Source organism: Danio aesculapii, chromosome 1 (assembly GCF_903798145.1).
Source record: "Danio aesculapii chromosome 1, fDanAes4.1, whole genome shotgun sequence".
Lineage (NCBI taxonomy): Eukaryota > Metazoa > Chordata > Actinopteri > Cypriniformes > Danionidae > Danio > Danio aesculapii.
Window position 1 is genome coordinate 33,185,986 of NC_079435.1, and position 9,551 is coordinate 33,195,536.

At 36.6% G+C, this 9,551-nt stretch overlaps 1 long non-coding RNA gene across 2 annotated transcripts; it reads left to right on the plus strand.

Moving 5' to 3' along the window:
• The first annotated feature begins 4,079 nt into the window (after positions 1 to 4,079).
• Positions 4,080 to 5,103, plus strand: LOC130244981 (uncharacterized). 2 transcript variants are annotated; one of them, XR_008839276.1, is made up of 3 exons: positions 4,080 to 4,099; positions 4,305 to 4,415; positions 4,985 to 5,103. It is a non-coding gene; the product is annotated as an uncharacterized LOC130244981 (long non-coding RNA). The 2 variants fall into 2 exon arrangements; XR_008839281.1 differs by lacking the exon at positions 4,985 to 5,103 and adding an exon at positions 4,493 to 4,547.
• The last annotated feature ends 4,448 nt before the right edge of the window (positions 5,104 to 9,551 follow it).

Below are 9,551 nucleotides of genomic sequence, written 5' to 3' on the forward strand. Positions count from 1 at the left end.
AAGTCGTTCATTGTCTACAGTGCTGGGGGATGGTGTCTTGTAGTTTGTGATGTTTTTCAGACTTTTCCACACGGATGCTGAGTCGCTGGAAGAGAACTGACTCCTTAGTTTCTCAGAATAGTTCCCTTTTGCGACTCTGATCTCCTTTTCCAGTGTGCACACGTCTTCACAGAAACTGATATAAGATGTTACAGTCTCTGTGAGCTCATCCAGATCGTTTGCAGCAGCTTCAAAAACACTCCAGTCAGTGAGGTCGAGACAGGCTTGTAGATCCCGCTCTGTTTCGTTAGTCCATCTTTTCACAGATCTTAATACAGGTTTGGCTGTTTTCAGTTTCTGTCTGTAGGTTGGAATGAGATGAATCAAACAATGGTCAGAGTGTCCCAAAGCTGCTCGTTGGACGGAGCGGTATGCATCCTTTATTGTGGTATAGCAGTGATCCAGTATATTTCTGTTCTTGGGGAGTAGGAAGCGTTGTACCAATGATTCGCTCAGCAGTCCGTACTATTCGATGTAGTCTTTGGAGGTCGTATTTAGTAGCTGAGCTAAACCAGACAGTTATTGATGTGCAGATGACTGATTCAATGATGGAGGTGTAGAACTGTTTCAGCAGCTCCTTTGGGAGGTTAAACTTCCTCAGCTGACGAAGAAAGTACAGCCTCTGTTGAGCTTTTTTGACAATGGAGTCAATGTGAGTGGTCAGAATGGTCAGAGTGTCCCAAAGCTGCTCGTTGGACGGAGCGGTATGCATCCTTTATTGTGGTATAGCAGTGATCCAGTATATTTCTGTCTCTTGTGGGACATGTAACATGCTGTCTATATTTTGGCAGTTCACGGGACAGTTTTGCTTTGTTAAAATCCCCGAGAATGATTAAAACAGAGTCCGGATGTTGTTGCTCTATTACCGTGATCTGATCGGCTAGTTTCTGTATCGCCAGACTCGCGTGCGCGAGCGGAGGAATGTAAACACTGACGAGGATGAACGAGCAAAACTCGCGCGGGGAGTAAAAGGCTTACAGTTAATAAACAGTGCTTCAAGATCTGGACAGCACATCTTCTTTAAAACTGTTACATCTGTACACCACCTTTCATTGATGTAAAAGCACGTCCCGCCACCGCGTGATTTCCGCGTTGATTCTTCGTCGCGATCCGCTCTGAACAGCTGATAGCCCGGTAGGTGAAGCGCGTTGTCCGGTATGGTGTCGTTCAGCCAGGTTTCCGTGAAACACAGAGCAGCTGAATGCAGAAAATCCCTGTTTGTCTGAGAGAGCAGAATGAGTTCGTCTATTTTGTTGGGTAGAGAGCGGAGATTTGCTAGATGGATGCTAGGCAATGCGGTCCGAAATCCGCGCTGTCTGAGTTTCACCAGCGCGCCTGCACGCTTTCCTCGTCTGCGCGCTTGAAAGCGTTTGAGCAGCACCGCGGCTCCTCCGACTACAATGTCCAACAGAACATCAGATAAATCCAGGTATGGAAAAATATTCGGTGGTGTATGTGCCCGAATGTCCAACAATTCGTCTCTGGTGAAACTAATTGTAGGAATATGACTTGAGACAGGACAAACTAACAAAAACACAAACACTACTGCAGAGCACGACACGGAGGCTGCCATCGCCATCGGCGCCATCTTTGTTAACCAATAAAAGTACTAAGATATTACAGACCCAAACAAGTGTTGGTAAGCGTAGACCATCTACAAGCATCAGCGCAACTACCCAGCAGAGTCTAATCATTTCGAAAGTCGTGCCTGCCTTGCGAAAAAAAAAAGAAAAGACACTTTAGGCTAACAGACCACTCAACCTCAATGAACACTTGATGCTTGCTGTAAACTGCAGGCTGCATTATTTAAGGGCATTTGTTCCGACATTGATAGGATCTTCTGTTGTGAAGCTTATGTTTCTTTTTTAATATTAAGATATTTCTTTGAAATCTGTAATTGTCCCTCATCCACTGTAAAATAACCAGCCCTTATATATGTCATTATTCTATATATTTTAAACGTATATTGTAATGACTGATTATGTAGTGCATAAAGTCGTGGATGCATCTCACAGCGAAAAGCATAACTTAACCTTTAAATGTTCATCCTTAATCAGTCATTGATAATGTCTATCAATTAAAGTGTTATTGACAATCAAACGATCATCAAGTAATCGTTAGCATCCCTAAATAAAATATATTAAAGGATATTTCACCCTAAATTCACCATACCATTAAAAGGATCATCCAAAACTGAAAATTCTGCCACCATTAACTCACCTTTTACTTGTTCCACAACGTATTTTACTTTGTTCTGATGTTGAACAATAATATACAATCACTTGTTAGAGTAACATCTTTTTTATTTATATTGTCAGACAGCTTAAACTTTTTACAAAATGTGTTAAATCAACTGCACAAAGGGATTGGCATGCTGAAAAGCCTTTAAAATTGATTGACATAAAGATTTGATATTTATCGTGATAACACAGCAAACATTGGTCGGACGACAACGTGCTTTCCCCGGCCAAAAGATGTCGCTCCGCGACGGCATCAATTGTGTACTGATGGTCTGAAAGCGACGTGCTTTCCACAGCCAAAATTCGTCGCGACCGCACGGCACCAATGCACAACATGTCCTAAAATGCATTGATATATGCTTGTATACATTTAAACATGTCTATTTATATTGGGGTTGCGTGTTTTTACGATTTTATGTACATGTAGTTTAATATATACCATGTCCTGATTAAGTCCACAAATGACGTCCTTTACACGTGCATTTATAGTCCATCATATGCCCTTGCTGAAATTATGAAATATTAAAAAGTATTGCACTTACATCTGGGTATACACTTAATATATGTGTGTCCCAAGTGGGTACGTGGACAGATTTCAGGCATCTAAACTCATTAAAAACAGATTTATCTTTATGAAATACAGAAATCACTTTTATTTACATCTTGTCAACTGACCAATTACATTCATAAAGTGTCCTGTGCGGTGAAAGGATAGTAAAGTCACTGTTTCTAAAACCATAATGCAATTTTGTTTATTTTTTGCACCTAACGCTAACAAATCTCGTGATATGACTAACATAATCCCGCAGCCGCGGGATTCTAGGGCGCTGTTTTCAAATTTCATTTTCTTCCGGTTTTGTCCAGCACCACGAGAACATGAGGACGCAGCGAAAAGTTGGACAATGATCACAAGACTCCTACCGTGTAAGTACAGTTTGTATTCGTTTAATAACATTATTGAGTTTTACACGAAGGAACTGAAATAAATGATGCACATTGCCAGTAGCGATGTGGAGTTGCTTTGATTAGGCAAAAATTAGCTGTTATGCTAAAAGTAAGTCGCGTTTAAGCAATATGTCATGTTATTACAGGAATCTGGCGCAGTTTATCAGGGGTTCCCTACACTGGTCCTCGAAGACAGCTGGTCAACATGTTTTCCAGCATCTCTGCCCGTCATCCACCTGCTGTGTGTTCAGTCAGAGCTGAAAATGACCATTTCAGGTGAGTTTGAAGTGGAATGGTGTATAAATAAAACAATTTAATAATGATAATAATGCACGAATTTGTTAGAAAAGCTAACAAAAAGCTATATAGTATCATTATATTGTAGATATGTCTCCAGCATTTATTACCATACCAGTATTAATGATTTAGTTTAGCCTACATTAATAGGCTGTCATTAACAATAAGAGCAAAACTTATGAGCATGTATATAAAAAAGTTATTTACTTAACAATTTTACACTAACATAAAATGGTAAATATATGCATGTAGGTGTTATTAGCTCATGTGGAGATTTAACAGGTAAAGTCTAACCACTTTTCTTTTAACTGCTCCTGTAAAATAGTTTTTGTACTGTAATTAATTAAACTGCATTAAGGTTCAAATTTGTCTTGCAGGGTGAATAACGGTCAGTCATCTGTCAGACAGAATTCAATACTCTTTCTCCAGGCCAACTGTAAGAATCATATAAGGCTTTGCATTTATTTATTTGCTGTTCATTAAATAATTTCATTATTACCTTTCTCACTGTTGTTTTGTTTGTCTGTAGAATTGTCTCCAGTGCAAATGATCCTTTGTCTGAGGACACTCCAGAGTAGGTGAGAAACTTGTTGAATGCTTAAAAGTGTATTTAGGTGTATAATGTGTATGAGTTCACATTTGCAAACCTAGAGCTAGTTTTTATACCTGTGGTGAGTATTGTGATCTTATTACTGCGTATCCTGATAAACGCTTTAGTAAATAATTGCAATTAGAAACGTTAACGTCATCATAAGCCTGATGTTAGCTATTGCTCTGTTACAGTAATTGTCATTGTGGACTCCAGCAGGTCTACATGTTCTGTTAAGAGACTGGATTCTGAGAGCGAGATCCTGTGAAGTGTTCATCAAAGCTGAAGAGAAGAACTGCATCTGTGTAAGTTTGAAATGTGAAAGAATGTGTGTCTCTGTCTGTCTGGATCGCTCTGACTGTGATTTTGGTGTCACATTTAGGTTTAGCAACTGTCCGGAGTTGGTGGATGTTCTGTCCGAGCCTGATTAAAAGATTGATAACTTGCATTATTTGTGTTTATTTCTGCACAATATTTCAGGAAAATATGTTTTACTACCCCAACAATTAACCCCGTATGTTTTATTATTTAAACTATAGATTTCATCTGTTATTCATCATTGTACGTCTCCTTATAGACATGCCTAATGTTCAGATGTTTTAAAATGTTTGTACAGACTCAGGCTGTCAAGCAGACTAAAAATATTAAATTATAATTTTAGTGTAAGCCATGAATGACAGTCTTTGCTTGTCACAAAACTGTGGATGTGTGGATATGGGCAGTTGTAAAATGATGAGTAGTAGGGAATGTGTATGTATTGACATTAGATACTGCTCGGCGCATTGCTGTTCATTCACAAAACATGACAGTAATTCTTGATATATTGTACGTTTTTAGTTGTAGGATAATACAAAATCATATTCTCCTCCCTCAGATGCTGTGAAGTGAGTCCAGATGCTACAGACACAGAAAAAGATGCCGCAATGGAGGAACACAGCAAGCACCTTCCAGGAAGAGCTGAAGAATATTAGAAATAAAGACTCTAAAATAACATTTCACTTGTGTTGTCCATATTTCTGTGTTGTTGCTTGGTTTATTCTTATTAGATGTGTCTGTTTAACAGTGATGTACATCTGTTCCTATATGCACAATAAATAATTTGCTTAATCGTAACACTATTGCATCCTTACATAATGTATTAATTATGATTTACACGTGATTACAATGCTATAAAGACGTTCAGGTATAACTGGTCTGAAATTGGACCTGATTGCATTTCACAGCTTTAAATAATAAGTTAGATTGTTTTATATGTATAATTGGGCTATTAAAACACTTATTATAAAGAAATAACACGTTTTAAAAACAACCAGAAAACGTCCAGAACATGACATATTTCGACGTGCAGGGACCGTGTAGAAAAGACGTGCGATTCACGGCCAGAAGACGTAAAAGACGTCGGTTGGATTTTCATTTTGGCACTACTTTTTAACCAGGACGCAACGTGGCGGAGCGACATCTGTTCAACGGTAATTGGACGTCTAAATGTTTGCTGGGAATTATCGATATCGACTGATATAAAAAAAAATCATGCTAATTTATTTTGCAATATCGTCCAGCCCTATGTTTTTCCATTTCTGAAAGGATGTCAGAAGCATTTCAATAATTACGTGCACATTATTATCATGAGTTCAAGTATATAGAGACTCGCAAATAGAGCTACTGAAATAAATAAATCTAAGAGAATAAATAAATCTATAGAAAGTGAAACCACTCAAGCTGTAGACAGCCTAGTAAAGAAGACAGACGGCAGATTCCGTTCCTGTTAATAAAGGGACTAAGCCGAAAAGAAAATGAATGAATAAATGTTTAATATGTAACCTTTTGAAATTGTTGGCCTTTGGTTTCACTTTAACACCTATTTTACAAGAGAAGATATTTTCAATGACCCTCTCCCTAGACTGAAAGTAGAAATGGGCTATTTATTTGCTATTAATACTAAATAATATTTATAAGTCAATCTGGAAAAAAAATGCTTTACAAATCAGTGTAAAATCTTCCGTTTTCAAATATGCTTACCATGCGTGTTAGCAGACAGCTTTTCACGAGTGAGTGGCGCCATCTAGAGGAGTCCTTTAGTTTAAAAAAAAAAACAGGTTTTTACCTGACATTTTTGCTCAAAATAATTATTACTATATTATAATTTAGTAATAATAATAATTATTATTATAAAATATTAATATTATAAAGAAGTGAAGTGATTCTATTTGTTAATCATAATATCAGCATACGGCAGTTAACATATTGATTTACACATTAAATTGTTAAAAAGTTAAGAAAACTAAAATTGCTCAGAATTGAGTATTCATAATACTTTGTATTGCATATATATATATATGCTGCCCTTGGGAGACATTACAATAAGGCACAGGATTAGCTTTCACCACTATGCAGATGATACGCAATTATATTTTTCAACAAACCTGATGAGATACACTCGAGAAACTGTCTAAGCTAACTGAGTGTATTTAATATGTAAATAAAAAAAACTGGATCACCCACCTGTCTCGTTTGCCCAGTTAGCGCGGTTCGTTTGGCATATGTGAATCCCGCAAAGGAGCTCAGATTTATTTATTTATTTTACTTTTTTTTTTTTATTACGTTTGGCTTTTGACACTATTTAAAATATGTGGTTAAATAGCTATTAACTTCTTTTAATTTTGGTGGGGCCAGTTAGAAAATTTTGGCAGGGCAAGTAAAAATCTGAACCAGTAAAAAAATCCTTAGCACAAAAAACATATCAATTAGGCACATAAAATTGTTCTGGGGCATAATAGTTTCGTAATTCTTTAATTTGACGCAAAGGTGACTACCAACCACCTTAGCCTTGAATTGCAAAAGCTGTTCGACATGTTCAGTACTGACATCACCTCAATCTCTAAACACTCTCATGCTTCAAATAATGAAAGAAACAGAAACCAAGTCTGTCTCCAATCATAACATTCATAAATAAAGTGACAAAGTGCTAAAGTATTAGGAAAGAGAACCTTAAAATAATTTAGAAATGGAAAAAATAAGATTCCAAAAGAAAATAATTATATAAAGATTGTAAATCAAATCATTTAGAGGATGTGAAACACTTCTTTTCTGTTCCAAATAAACCAATACAAGGGAAATACTTTTTTTCCACAATTTGAAGTAGGGCTGCGCAATATATCAGTTCAGCATTGATATCACAATGTGCACATCTGCAATAGTCATATCGCAGGATCTGCAATGTTGAGTTAAGATTATAGCTGACCAGGAGCCCAGGAGCACAAATAAACAAACTTGATTGGTAGTCATTGCAAAGTCAACAATAACATTACTAAAAATTTATAATTGCATGTGTTTTAAGGGCTGTGACTGTGTGAGTCTTTCAATCGAGTTTAAAGGATTCAGACACAAGGAATTAACACTTTTCTAATTTTACAAAAACATTCATTCTACTTATGTATAGATAAAGACCTCATGGTTTTATTTTACATTTGATTATTCAACTTGTGTCATTAAAAACTCTAAAGAGTCGCTAAAGATTCCATAAGAACAAAAGAAAATCATAAAATACTGTTTATTTCATTTGTTTTTAGCTCTACTTTATTTATCAGTGCTTGCAATTGGTTTATTATATTTTAATCAGATGCACTCCCCTGCAAAAATAATCATACTAAACAATCTAAAATTATACATTCTTTCTGAATAGAGCTAGTCATTTCACCTGGAGAAAATATACTTAATATCACATTTGTACAGCAGATAAAAAAATTATAGCAATGTCTTATTGGAAAATGTTTTTCCAATATCATGCAGCATTAAAATATTCATTCTTTAATCTAACCAACACTAACAACCAAAACTAACGCTATATACTCAGAGAGGTCAGCCAAACTAGCATCAAACACTTGCACATACACGCCGAAACAAAATGATTAATCTACAGAATTTGCTTTATTTTAAATAGCGTACATTGTTCATAATGTAATTATAATAGTAATTAATATTACACATGTTGTCTGTGTTTTAATTTTTTTAATTGAATTTTATGTTTTCTCCAGTCATTAACTGAAGCCTTTATTACTTTCATGCTGTGATTACATTACATATTTTAAACGTAATTTACCTAAAATGTTTTCGCAAACACAAAATGACGTATTATTCTATCATGGTCAAACATCGATAAAATGAATATATATATACACAACACAACGAAATGCGTGTGTCTGTGGTCCTGACCCTCTAACATATGTATTACCGGCGTGTTGTTGAAAGTTTGGCACAACTTAATCAACAGTCTGTTGATAAAGTATACATTTATGCTCTAAGCTGTTTATATATGATCATCAGCTAGTTCGTGTGACGATTGAAAACACCTTACCTTTTGCTTTCTCTGTTGGATACAATTTTTCTGCTTTGTAGAGAAATTTCAAAGCCTTGTTTTTGTTTCCGTCTTCGATGGCTTTAACTGCAATATTTAAACATTTTTTAGCTTCATCGCGGTTCCCTTCCATTATTGTATCAGCTGACAAGCAGCACTTTCGATTCAGAGCAGCACTTTCGCATTCTTTTTTCGTAGAGGGGCAATTGGTAAACACGAAACTGGTGCATTACTGCCACCGCTGGTACGGAGTAAGGAGTAGATGGTAGAGCTCTACCTCTTCTTCTTTTCCGTTTAATGGTCTTTCACTCCTTGGGAGTATTACCGCCGCCTATTGTACTTCTCATGCACTTGGGTTATGGATCTTCATATCTATTTAGCTTGGGGGAAAATCCACCTCAGAGCATCAGTTCCCGGACTGTGCTGTGTGTTCAGCTCCTCAACCCTGAAATGTATAAATATAAGGATAAGCCTTTCCCAAGAAGGTCTATGACATTCACTATGCACGAATGCACACGCTGTCATCCACGCGCGCCATCAATGTTGCATTTCATTTTTACATCCACAAACGAATGGCTGTGATTTTAAGATTTACGCAAACATAAATGATCGTGAAAAACAAATATATATTTTTTTGTATTCGTGCATCTTAATTTGCGTGTGCAAAAAGGAAGTTTTGCATTTCCGGTGTTAACACCAAACTCTGTGACCATCCTATTCTGTGACCCTACGCGCTGTTCTCATAGTTTGGCTTGAAAACATGAGCTGTGTCTCAAATGGCACACTATGCACTTCTGCCCTTACACACTCAACAGCATAGTATATGTATGACGTTTGCCAAATTAGTGAAATAATTGACCAAACTATCAAATAATACCTGCCATGAGTATAACCGCATTCACCATCGGGAGGCGCTACAATTACTCTCGTAGGAGAATTTTGCTTTCACAATTCAAAATAAATAAAGTTATCCCACATGTGCCAACATGTCAAAAATGTGGATCTTGTCAACTGTATAGGACAGTCCACACAAAAGGTCAACATTGATAATTTGAAACTCCACCATGAGGAAAGGCCAAGAATATGA